Source organism: Canis lupus, chromosome 7, assembly GCF_011100685.1.
Source record: "Canis lupus familiaris isolate Mischka breed German Shepherd chromosome 7, alternate assembly UU_Cfam_GSD_1.0, whole genome shotgun sequence".
NCBI classification, from domain to species: Eukaryota; Metazoa; Chordata; class Mammalia; order Carnivora; family Canidae; genus Canis; species Canis lupus.
The window spans coordinates 54,599,304-54,611,460 of NC_049228.1; the positions used below are offsets into that span (position 1 = coordinate 54,599,304).

The window sequence follows — 12,157 nt, forward strand, 5'->3', positions numbered from 1 at the left end:
CAATTAAAACTGAGACATAGGGATCCCTGGGTGGCGCAGCGGTTTAGCGCCTGCCTTTGGCCCAGGGCGCGATCCTGGAGACCCGGGATTGAATCCCACGTCGGGCTCCTGGTGCATGGAGCCTGCTTCTCCCTCTGCCTGTGTCTCTGCCTCTCTCTCTCTCTCTCTCTCTGTATGACTATCATAAATAAATAAAAATTTTAAAAAAAATAAATAAAACTGAGACATAGGGCAGCCTGGGTGGCTCAGTGGTTTAGCACCGCCTTTGGTCTGGGGCATGATCCTGGAGACCCAGGATCAAGTCCCACATCGGGCTCCATGCATGGAGCCTGCTTCTCTCTCTGCATGTGTCTCTGCACCTCTCTCTCTCTCTCTGTTTTTCATGAATAAACCAATAAATAAAATTTAAAAAACAGACATAAAGTAACAGAGTACACAACATTATAATGCTTCCAAAAGAATTCATCATCCAAAAAAAAAAAAAAAAAAAGAATTCATCATCCAATCTATAATATTCAAATAGCAAGAAGGTATTTTCCATTGAATCATTTAATGTATTCCTATAGTACAGCTAAAGAGACTAATACACGTTAACAGTTATCATTAAAATGTAAATATGAAAACATCCGCATACAACTCTCCCTCTATACTTCCTTCTGCCCCTCTGGTGCCAACCCAATAAGTTCTGACATTTCTCAGAGACAGCTTAACAATCTCATGTCCAAGATGCTTCTTTCTTATCAGTGATAACAAAAAGAAACTTATAAATTGGTTCATTCACTAGCTGTACATTTTATCATACATTGTCACCTCAGGACATCCAAAAAGCTTAGATATTACAAAACAATGAACCTAGTCCACAACAAACATGGGTACTTCATAAAAACATATAGACCTATGGCTACAACCTAAAACTGTCTTCTAGATGTGGAGATACTAGCAAAAAGCCCTTCCCTTCACCCCTCCTCTGCTCCCTCCACCATATTAACGACTAAGTATAGGACTACATCTAGCTGTAAGAGGTGGATTAACAGACACTCTCAGAATGGTCCTTCCTAAAAACTAACAAAAGGACATTTATAGAGGAATTATTTTACTAGCTCTACTATTAAACAGAATTTTAGTCTAAAAATTCAAGGGCACAGAACCCTTCTCTCCTCACTTCTTCCCTGCCCTGTCCCCAAGTGAACAGTCAGCACACTCTCCAAGACATCGGTTTAACAATTCCATTTCCAAAATAACAACCATTCCTGTAAATTAACAATACTTAAAGGGTGTTGTTACTTTAACTCTCTACTCCTAACACGTTGTTCACTTTCAAACATCCAGAAGACTAGATGTTTCAAGTAAGTATTTAAAATTTGCCCACTACATACATAGTAGCACTGAAAGAACATTGTGGCCTAGAACCCTTCCTCTTCTCATCTGTATCAACCTAGTGAAAAGTATAAGCATCTGTAATGCTTAGAGGGGATTTAACAATTTCACTTCTAGTTTTCAGAACAGTCTTTCCTATGAATTTAAACACAAAGTGTACACAATGGGGCAGCCCCAGTGGCGCAGCGGTTTAGCGCTGCCTGCAGCCTGGGGCGTGGTCCTGGAGACCCTGGATTGAGTCCCACATCAGGCTTCCCTCTGCCTGTGTCTCTGTCTCTGTGTCTCTCTCCCCCTCTCCGTGTGTGTCTCTCATTAATAAATAAATAAAATCTAAAAAAAAAAAAAAAGAGAGAGATGAATTAAAAAAAAAAACAAAGTGTACACAATGTATTTTTTTTTTTTTACTACTTTTGTCATAAACTGGCAACCTCTTTAACATCTAGAAAGACTAGATATTGTAAGTTAGGACTCATTTGTCCTTTATATACATAGCTAAGTAAAACAAAATGCAGACATACAGGAAAATGGTTAATCCCACCTCACTATAAACATACTGGTATAAAGCCCTTTGTGCTTTCTTCTTCCTCCCTGAACCAGCACAGATATCATATAATGTGTACTGCTCTGGGAGGTGGTTTGATCACTTTGATCATACCATTTTCAAAAGACAATATTTCATATGAATTTTAACAAAAGGATTATCTGCAAAATGTGTTATTTTACTACCCCTACTTTTAACATACTTTGTGCACTTCTAAACATCTAGAAAGGATAGATGTTTCAAATAAGGACTTAAGTTTGTCCACTATATACACAGTAGTGTTGAATAAACTACACACGTGTAACAATGGGTTATATCTGAAAGTGTCTTCTGCATAGGAACATTCTATCTAGTCTAGAACCCTTCATTTCTCACAACTTCTCTCCACGCCAAACCAGAGGGTGAGTAGACAGGCACATGTCACTGAGATGTGACTACAATGTTATCTCTAAAAGTCCTTTTCAGAGGACAGTCTTTAGATGAATTTTACACAAAGTGTACAAAATGTGTTAGTTTACTAACTACTTTTGTCATACATTGGCAACCTCTTAAATATCTAGAAACTAGATATTATAAAATTAGGACCTATTTTTCCAGTATATATACAATATATACAGTCAAGTTAAATGCACATAACATAGCACAATGGATAAGCTGAAATCTCCTAGCACACACTAGCAAAAAATCTTTTGCAATTCCTTCCCTCCCACCTCCCTCAAACCACTGAACAAGTGTACTGTTCAGAGAGGTGGTTTAGCAATTCTATTTCCATAGATAATATTTCCCATCAGTCTTTAAAAGCTATTTTCAAGAAGCATTACTCTACTTCTAAGTACATCAAGTATTTCTAAATATCTTAGAAAGACTAGATATTTCACATAAGAACTAGCTTGTCCACTATGTACACAGCACTGTTAAGTAGAATTGCACACACCTAACAACGGGTACAATCTGAGGTATCTTCTAAATATGACCACCATTTTGGCCTAAACTATTCCCTCCCTCACTTCTTTCTCTCCCCCACTAATCCAGTAGACAAGTACAGACATGTGTAATGCTTAAAGGTGGTTGAACAAATTCATATCCAAAAGTTATTTACAGAAGAAAAGCTTTCCTTTGAATTTCAACACAACGTGTACAGAATGTGCTAATTTTACTACTTTATCATACGTTGGCAACCTCTTTTAACATCCAGAGACTAGACGTTGCAAAATTAGGACTCATTTGTCTATTATATACACTATATACACAGCAAAACAAAATGCACAGAACATACAAAAAATGGCTTTGTCTGAAAATGTCCAAGTATGAACACACTAGCATATTACCTTTTGCAATTCTTTCCCTCCTCCTCCAAACCACTGAACCACCTCCTCCAAACCACTGAATATACACGACAGCATATACTGTCAGAGGTGGTTTAACAATTCCACTCCCAAGAGTTATTTCCTATGAATTTTGGCAAAAAGATATTTACAGAGTGCTGTTTTACTACCTCTACATTTAACATACGTTGGGCACTTCTAAACATCTAGACAGACTAGATGTTTTAAATAAGGACTTAATTTGTCCACTATATACATAGCAGTCTTGAATAAACTGCACACATGTAACAGTTATAATCTGAAAGTGTCTTCAAAATAAGAACATTCTAGCCTAAGACTAACTTCTCTTCCCTTCTTCCTCCACAAACCCAGTGGGCTATAATGCTCCAATTTTCAGAAGACAATCTAAGAATTTTAACACAAAATGTACAAAACATATTAGTTTACTAACTCTATTTTTGTCATACACTGGCAATCTCTTTAACATCTAGAAAGACTAGATGTTGAAAATTAGGACTCATTTGTCCAGTATATACACTATATACACAGTTAAGTAAAACAAAATGCAGGAACATAAAGGACAATGGTTAATCTTCCCTCACCATAAACACACTGGCAGAGCTCTTTGCACTTCCTTCTCCTCCCTCCTCCTTTGAACCAGTGCACAAACACAATGCATACTGTTCAAAGAGGTGGTTTGGCCATTCCCCCCAAATTAAACAGCATTTCCTATGAGTGTCAACGAAGATATTTACAAAATGTATTTTTACTACCTCTATTTTTAACGTGTATCAGGCACTTCAGAACATCTAGAAAGACTAGATATTTGACAAAGGTACTTAGCATTGTCAACTATATACATAGTAGTTGAGGAATAAAATGCACACACAAAACAATGGTTATAATGTGAAAATGTCTTCTAAGTATGACCAGTCTGGCACAGAACCTTCTTTTCTTCCTCCTCAAGGTCTACTTCATGTCCTCTTACCCACTGCACAAATGTGAACGTGTGTCGCTCCTGACGTCGCTTCTAGAAGTGATCTAACAATTCCATTTCAAAAAGACATTTCTTTTCTATGATTTAAAAAACAAACAGGCATTTACAAGACGTATGATTTTCTAACTACTTTATTATATGTCGGCCACCTCTTTACATCTAGAAGGCCTAGATGTGGCAAAAGTCTTCTTCTGAAAAGGTTGGGGGGTAAGTTGAGAGCAGCTTTTTCATGTTATATACACAGGCCTTCCATGAACGGCCAGTAAATCTTCCCCAAGGGTGGTCTTCCTATTGGCCAAATGCGGTAGGTAACTCCCATTTCGATCTTCCCACAGCAGTGTCTGGTAGAAGGAAGACCAACCGCCCTCACCGTCAAGGGTGGCACCGCCGTGGACCGGGGCGGGGGGTGAGGCTCACGACTGCTTCAAAGTCTGGGCCTGGCCGGTGGGCCCCCGCGGCGAGGGCCCTGGGTCTCTGCAGGTCTGAGCTGCTGACCCCTCCCTGGGCCCCCAGTTCACCCACCGGCCTCAGGGCTGCCGGCCGCCCTGCGCTTCTCACTCGTTCTCTCATAAAAACAGAAGCTTATACTCTTGCCTCAAACAAACAAACAAACAAACAAACCAAGACACAATATGTGAAACAACAGGTTTAAAGATATTGGACATTTGACAATAATAAACATTAACCTGAGAGAACAAAATACTGTGAGCTCTGGTTGCCCAGCTTACTGCCTTAAGAGTTTCTAGGCTGCAGTACAGAGCGAGGGAACCCAGGCAGAAACTAACAGCCTTCCTGAGTCAAGGAGTCACAGCTGACAGTCATCGGGAGAGCGAGGTGGCTGGAGTGCTTAGGACAGAGAGAGAATTCTAGAGATCTGAGATGGTCAGTCTTGAGTATTTAGCAGAGAAGTATTCACCGGCACAGGAGGAGAGGAACTGCCTAAGACTAAGGGAACAAAACTATCTGACAGAATTGAAGAACAGGGGCTGGCACTGACACCAAGCTGGGAACAGTGCCTGTTCCCACCAGCCAGCCTGGAAAAACTCATAATTCACAGAACATTGAATAGAACACTCAGAAAAACCTTGCCTCAGTAATGGCAAATAATAAGCCCTAGACTAAAGTACTACTCTGGACCCACCGGAATCATAAAAATAAGACTTGAAAGGAATTTGACTTTTTCTAAGAAATTTAACTACATCCCAGAACAAACTTTATGACTATTAACAGTACAACAACAACAAAAATATCCAGCACTCAGCAAGGTAAAATTCACAATGTCTGGTGTTAAAACAAAGGTCACTAGGCAATGAAAAGAAGCAGGAAAATACAATTCACAATAAGAAAAACAATAAATTGAAGCCAACCAACCAACAGCTGTCACCTTTGTTAGAATAAGCAAAGATCTTAAAACAATTATTATTATAACTGTATTTTCTATGTTCAAAATTTTAAATAGAAATGTAAGATCTATGTTTTTAAAAAGCACCTAAATCAAACTTCTAGAAACAAAGACTATAAGGTCTGAAATGAAAATACACTGGATGGTATTGATGGCAGATTAGACTTGGCAGAAGAAAAGAAGGAGAAAAGAAAAATAACCTGGTGAACTGCAGCACAACTTCAATCAGGCTAACACATATATAAATGTAGTCTTCATAGGAGAGAAGGCAGGAGGAGATCAAAAATATTTGATTTCATGGCTGAAAATTTTCCTACTTTTTTGCAAACAATAACTCCAAAGATCCAAGGAATTCAATGAACCCTAAGCCTAAGAAACATGAAGAAAACTACACCAAATAACAAAATAATTTTAAAAAACAGTGATGAGAAACTCTTAAGCTGGGGCAGGAGGTCAGGGGAGTTACATACATACAAAGGTAAGAATAACAGACTTCTCATTGGAAACAATGTAAGCAAGAAGATATGGAGCAATATGCTCAAAGCACAGAAAGAAGAAAATTGTCTACCTTAAATCCTACACCCAATGAAAATATCTTTTAAAAAACAAAGGCGAGGAGTGCCTGTGTGGCTCAGTTGATTAAGGGTCTGCCTTCAGCTCAGGTTGTGATCCCAGGGTCCTGGGATTGAGCCCCACATCTGGCTCTCTTGCTCAGCAGGGAGCCTCTTCTCTCCCCCACTCCTGCTCTGTCTCATTATCTCTGTCTCTCTCAAATAAATAAATAAAATCTTTAAAAAAAACTAAGGCAAAATAAGGATGTTTTCGGACATACAAAAGCTAAAGAATTTATCATCATCAGAACTGCACTACAAAAAAATGTTAGAGGATATCCTGCCAGCAAATGGGAAACCATGTCAGAAATAAATTTGAATCTACACAAAGAAATGAAAAGCACCAGAAATGGTAAATACAAGGGTAAATATGCATATTTTTTCTTATTATTTAAGTCTCTTTAAAAATAAACGGTGGCTTAACAAAGGCAATAACATCTCATTGTAGGGTTTATAACAAATGTATAAAATGGATGAAACAAATTCCAGGAGGGGAGAAATATAAGGAAAGTATAAGTATCTAATACTATAATTGAAGTGATACATCACTTGGGGATAGATTGTAGTAGGTTAAAGATGCATAATACAGGGATCCCTAGGTGGCTCAGCAGTTTAACGCCTGCCTTTGACACATGGCGCGATCCTGGAGTCCTGGGATCGAGTCCCACGTCGGGCTCCCTGCATGGAGCCTGCTTCTCCCTCCTCCTGTGTCTCTGCCTCTCTCTCTGTGTCTAATAATAAATAAATAAATAAATAAATAAATAAATAAGCATAATATAAACCCTAAAGTAACTACTAGATATTAGAGAGGATTTATGAAGTTGAAGATACAAAAATAGAAACTATCCAAAATAAGACACAGAGAGAACAAAGAGTAAAATAAATGAACAGAGCATCACTGAACTGTGGGATGACTACAAGTGATCAAGTATATATACAACTGGAGCCCCTAAAGAATAGAGAACAGGGGGATCCCTGGGTGGCTCAGCGGTTTAGCGCCACCTTCAGCCCAGGGTGTGATCCTGGAGACCCGGGATCGAGTCCCATATCAGGCTCCCTGCATGGACCTGCTTCTTCCTCTGCCTGTGTCTCAGCCTCTCTCTCTGTGTGTGTCTCTCATGAATAAATAAATAAAATCTTAAGAAAAAAAAAAAGAGTAGAGAACAAAGGGAATGGGCGAGAAAAAAAGTCTATGAAAAATGATGGCCAAAAGTTTCCTAAATTTGATGAAAATTATAGACCCTCAGTTCTAAGAAACTCAATGGAACGCAAGTACAATAAAAGAGGAGGAAGAGAAAGAAAAGGCAGAAGAAAAAGAAAGGGAAAACAATAAGAAGATTATTATACCAAGGTATATCATAATAAAAATTTTGAAATTTTCAAATGATAAAAGGAAAATCTTAAAAGTAGCTGGAAGGGAAAATAACAGACACATTACATAGAAAAAAAAAGAGTGACAGCAGATTTCTCATTGGAGAAAAACCATGTTAGAAGACAGCATAGCAACATCTGTAAAGTATTGGCTGGGAAGGGGGCGGAATCTGTCAACCTCAAATTATTTACTCAGCAAAAATACCTCTCAAAAACGAAGGCAAAATAAAACCTTTTCCAGACAAACAAACCAAAAAAATCCTTTACCAGTGACTTGTTCTTAAGAAATATTCAAGGAAGTCCTTTAGGCAGAAGGACAATGATACCAGATAGAAAACAGAATTTACTCAAAGAATGAAGAACAGAAACAGTAACTGACTGGGTAAATATAAGGAACTTTTAAATTTTATAAATCACATTATAAGGTAATTGATTGCTCAAGCAAAAATGCAACATCCATTCCTGGTTGAAAAAAAAAAAAAACTCTTAGCAAACTAAGAATACAAGAGAAATTCCTTAACTTGATAAAGGAAATCTACAAAAGACTTAGAGCTTTAACATCATACTTAATGGTGAAAGACTATGCTTTTCTTCTACAATCAGAAACAGGACAAGGGCATCCAACATTGTACAGGAGCTTCTAGCCAGAGCAATAAGGAAGAAAAAGAAAAGAATCCAAAATAAATTGCATCTCTCTATATAGGTTTTTGGTGCAATTGTAATGGAATTATTTTCTTAATTTCTCTTTCTGCTACTTCCTAATAGTATATAGAAATGCAATGGATTTGTGAATATTGATTTTGTATCTTGTGACCTTACTGAATTCATTTATCAGTCCTAGCAGTTTTTGGTGGAGTCTTTAGGGTTTTCTCTTTATAGTATCAGTCATCTGCAAATAGTGAAAATTTTACCACTTCCATACCAATTTGAATGCCTTTTATTTCTTTTTCTTGTCTCAGTTTTTTTTTAAAGATTTTATTCATTCGTGAGACACACACACACACAGAGAGAGAGACACACACACAAAGACAAAGACATAGGCAGAGGGAGAAGCAGGCTCCTTGCAGGGAGCCTGATGTCAGACTCAAACCCAGGACCCTGGGATCATGACCCGAGCCAGAGGCAGACGCTCAATCACTGAGACACCCAGTTGCCCCTCTTGTCTGATTTCTATGGCTAGAACTTCCAGTACAATGTTGAATATAAGTGGTGAGAGTGGACATCCTTGCCTTGTTCCTGATCTTAGGGGAAAAGCTCTCTGTTTTTCACCATTGAGTATGATGTTTGCTGTGGATTTTTCATATATGGCCTTATATTATGTTGAGGTATGTTCCCTCTAAGCCTGTCCTCAGTGACCTAGAGGACAACCTCAGGGTTGTAAGTTCAAGGCCCATGTTGGGTATAGAGATCACTTAAAAATAAAACTTAAAAAAAAAAAAAGATGTTACACATGAAAAAACTCCAGAAAGATTTATATAAGTGTACATGGATATAATAATAATACTTTAAGAATTTGGTTCTTCCAAAATTAAACGATAAATTAAATGCAATCCCTATTAAAATTTCAGCAAGAGTTTTGAAAAAAAATTGACAAACTTATTCTAAAATTTAACAGAAGAATAAAGGTTATCAAATAGTCAATTTGATCATGAAAAGCAAAGGAAGGCAAATTATGAAGACATACTATGAAGGTAAGGTATTAAACCAGTGGATACTTGCATGGGAACAGGCAAAAGGACCATTGTATAGAACAGACGACTAACAAACAGATGTAGGTATTATTGGACCTGGTAAATAACCTTTTAAAAAAATGCTTTCATACTCTGCCAGAAAAAGAAGGCACTGTTTAACGAAATGAGTTGGGAAAAGTGGTTCATTACATGCACAAAAACAAAGAAAGTTCTTTAATCTCAGCTTAGGTCATGATTTTGGGGTCCTGGGAGCAAGCCCTATGTAGGGCTCCCCACTCAGCAGGGAGTCAGCCTCTTCTCTCTCTCTTCCTCTGCCCCTCCCTCTGCTTATGCACTCTCTCACCCTCTCAGATAAATAAATATTTTATTTTTTAAAGATTTTATTTAATCATAAGAGAGACAGAGCGACAGAGGAAGAGACATTAGGCAGGGGGAGAAGCAGGCTCCCCACAAGGAGCCCGACATGGGACTCGATTCCAAACTCCAGGATCACAGCCCCACTGAGCCACACAGGTGTCCCTTAATTTTCTTTTTCTTTTTTTTTTTTTTAAGGAAAATAAAACATTTTTTAAAAGAGCACATTTCCATCATCTCACAAAGTTCTGGATAGTGCTGCTTTAAAATATATATGGAAATCTTGCAGAACACAAAAAAAGATAGGGTACCTAATTAGAAAACTGACAAGGATATAAATAAGGCAAACCTATATAGCTAATAAGTATGTGAAGAAAAGCTCAACCTCCATAATGAAAGAATGAGGCATCATTTATACTCATTTGATGCACTAAAATTTGGAAGTTGGGTAATATCAAACATTTGCAAACTTGTAGGAAATGGAACCTTCACACTTTGATGGTGAGAGGAAAGACTGGTGCAATTATTCTCAAGAGCAATCTGACACTATCTAATGAATTAAATGTCTACATAGATCTGTGACCCTGAAAGCCCCTTGTGTATACCTGCTTGGAAAGCTATACATTGCACACAGCAATTAGAAGCAGAACACTATATCAAATGTAGAGTGGAAATTTAAAATCAGCAAAAGGGCCACAAGTTAAAGCTGAGGAATCTTTCTTTCCCTTCAGCTTTATTGAGATCAATTGACACTGAATATGTGTAAGTTTAAGGTGTACAAAGTGTTGATTTGATACATTTACATGTCACAAAATGATGACCACCATAAGTATTAGCTACCACCTTCATCCATCACATTGTTAGCGTTTTTTTTTTTTCTGTGAGCACATTGAGGATCCACTATCTTAGCAACATTCAAGTACATGATACAGTATCAAAAGCTATAATCACCACACAGTTCATTAGATCCCCAAATTTGTTAATCTTATAACTGGAAGTTTGTTCCTTTTATCCAGTAGCTCCCTACTTCCCCCATCCTCCAACCATCACTGGTAACTAACACTCTACTCTGTTCCTGAGTTTGATTTTTTTAGATTCTACATATGTGATATCATACAGTATTTGTCTTTCTCTGATTTGTTTCACTTAGCGTAATGTTCTCAAGATTGAGCCAAGCTGTCAAAAATGGCAGAATTTCCTTCTTTCTCATGACTGAATGACATTCCATTGTGCATGCATCTGTGTATATTCCTATATCCATACCTATCACTTCTTTATTCATTCATGTGGTGATGGACACTTAAGTTGTTTCCATATCTTGGATATTGTGAGTAATGCTGCAATGAACATGAGAGTGCAGATATCTGTACAAGATCCTGATTTTAATTCCTTTGGATACATACCCAGAAGTGAGATTGCAGGGTCATATGGTATCCTATCAGAGTTGGACTCTGGAGGAGGGGGATAAATAGGAGTGGCACTGAGAGGTGAGGAAAACACAATTAAAGCAAGATGGGGCTCCTGTTGACTGATTAAGACAGTTATGGGCATATAAGGAGTATTTCTGCCCTTATATAGAGAGAAAGGGAAAGGCTAGGACTGAAAGTATGATGTTTAGAAAGAGAGATAATTCAAAAGGTCACCCATATGGAAACAACCTTGAAGGGGAACTCCTTTATTTCCCTTCACTCCCTGTCTCACTTTAGCTCCAGACAAACAAATTAAAGAGGAAATAAAATTCTTTGCAATTGGATTCTTTAAAAATGATAATAATATTTCCTCTCAAGGGAATGAAAGTATAGTACAGACTGAAGCTGGTACTTATCTAAATTTAATTTCACTCATAGTAAAGTAACAAGACACAGTATAATTTATACCTACTGGGTAGTATCAGGAAAATGTGAAAAAGACTTTTAGTAGTAGTATCCTACCAAGAAACAAGGCAGGATGCCACAAAAAAACAGTGGCAGACTCAATTTCCATCCTGTCCCTATAGTAATGTGAGCTGTCCTTTTTTGCCTGAGATCCAGTCTCTTCAAAACCATTGTTCATCTTTCTTTGTTTGTTTTTTTTTCAGGTAGGAGGGCAAATGCAGTCTCTTGCTACTCTACCTTGGCAAGGAGCAGAATTCTGCCCTTTTATTGAAGATTTTATTTATTTATTTATTTGAGACAGAGAGAGAGAGAGAGAGATGAGGGAGAGGGAGAAGCAGACTCCCTTCTGAGCAGAGAGCCTGTCACGGGGCTTGATCCCAGGACTCTAGGATCATGACCTAAGCCCAGTGCAGATGCTTCACTAACTGAGCCACCCAGGTACCCTGAATTCTGCCCCTTTAAAAGACAATTTATGTACTTTATCAGTTAAACTCATTCTATTCAATTTAAATTTCAATTAAGTTTCATTTTCATTTTTTTGAGGTATGATGTCATTCGATCACATTTTTACCAAGATATTCACCATTCTGAAATCATTCTCTGGTAACTTATAT

At 37.8% G+C, this 12,157-nt stretch overlaps 1 long non-coding RNA gene across 1 annotated transcript in view; it reads right to left on the minus strand.

The window, feature by feature from the left end:
• The window catches only part of LOC111096774, a 72,418-nt gene that overhangs the window by 57,817 nt on the left and 2,444 nt on the right, over positions 1–12,157 (minus strand). The window contains exon 2 of the long non-coding RNA XR_005362521.1: positions 6,803–6,984. This is a non-coding gene — a long non-coding RNA (uncharacterized LOC111096774). The remainder of the gene's footprint in view (positions 1–6,802; positions 6,985–12,157) is intronic.